Genomic DNA, 992 nt, shown 5'->3' with positions numbered 1-992 from the left:
TATATATATATATATATATATATATATATATATACACACACTATAATTTAGTTTAGTTTCACTCAAACTCTTCTTCTCACATAATTTAACTTTCATTTATTAAATTATGTGAGAAGAAAAAGAGTTTGAGTGAAACCAACTCAGCTATGTAGGAAATCATTGACTTATGCACATATGTAAATTTTTTACTAACTTATTTTTTAATACTACTTCAACACTAAAAATGATTTACTCAAGGCCTTTTTTTCCAAATATAAATTAAATAATTAAAAAACTACAATCAATCAATCTCTCTCGTTTGAAGCCCAAGAGTCCGTCTTCATTTGATTATGCAACAAAAGGAGATATTTTTGAAGTGGAAGTGGATCACACGCTTTCAACAACTAAAGCAGGGCGTCACATTGAGTCAAAACCAGCACAGATCAAAGTCCGGCCCAGCATCCACCAGCCCCAGAGCCCCTGCCTGGCCGCCACAACCGCCACACGTCGTTTTATTAAAAAAGTAACAACATCTGCTGCCATTAATTATTGATGTGGTCTGAATTTGTTAATGAGGGTGTTATATTTGGTAGAAACGGGTCACACAGTAAGAAGTGACCCAATTCAGTCATGAGCCCCTCCACCGGGTATAACCAACTCCCACGGGGCTAGTTTGGAAACTTCCGAGAGATTAATCAATAAAACTGACAGAAATAAACTGCACTATCTTTGGTTTCCTGCGACACACTGAGATCACAAACTGGATGGCAACAGAATATGGAAAATAAAAAAATGTTAAAATAACTAAGGAGAAGAATAAGGGGCAAGGCAAAAGAAAAAATAGATTAGAATAGTAAAAAGGACAAAAACAAAAACTAAATATTAAAGAGGCCATATGGTACACTTTTGTAATAATATTTATTTGTATCATATACTGAATGTAACCTAAAAATATCTATTAAAAAATTTTTAAACAAAATTAATATATATTTTTAAATGGCTAGTATATATAT

At 32.4% G+C, this 992-nt stretch overlaps 1 protein-coding gene across 7 annotated transcripts in view; it reads right to left on the bottom strand.

Annotated features, from left to right (window-relative positions):
* The window catches only part of LOC107710932 (R3H domain-containing protein 1), a 46,464-nt gene that overhangs the window by 9,207 nt on the left and 36,265 nt on the right, over positions 1-992 (bottom strand). The gene's annotated exons all lie outside the window — the stretch shown is intronic.

The sequence above is a fragment of the Sinocyclocheilus rhinocerous genome, unplaced genomic scaffold, assembly GCF_001515625.1.
Source record: "Sinocyclocheilus rhinocerous isolate Xijiao unplaced genomic scaffold, SAMN03320098_v1.1 scaffold4554, whole genome shotgun sequence".
Lineage (NCBI taxonomy): Eukaryota > Metazoa > Chordata > Actinopteri > Cypriniformes > Cyprinidae > Sinocyclocheilus > Sinocyclocheilus rhinocerous.
This window is presented reverse-complemented; position numbering and strand designations above follow the sequence as displayed.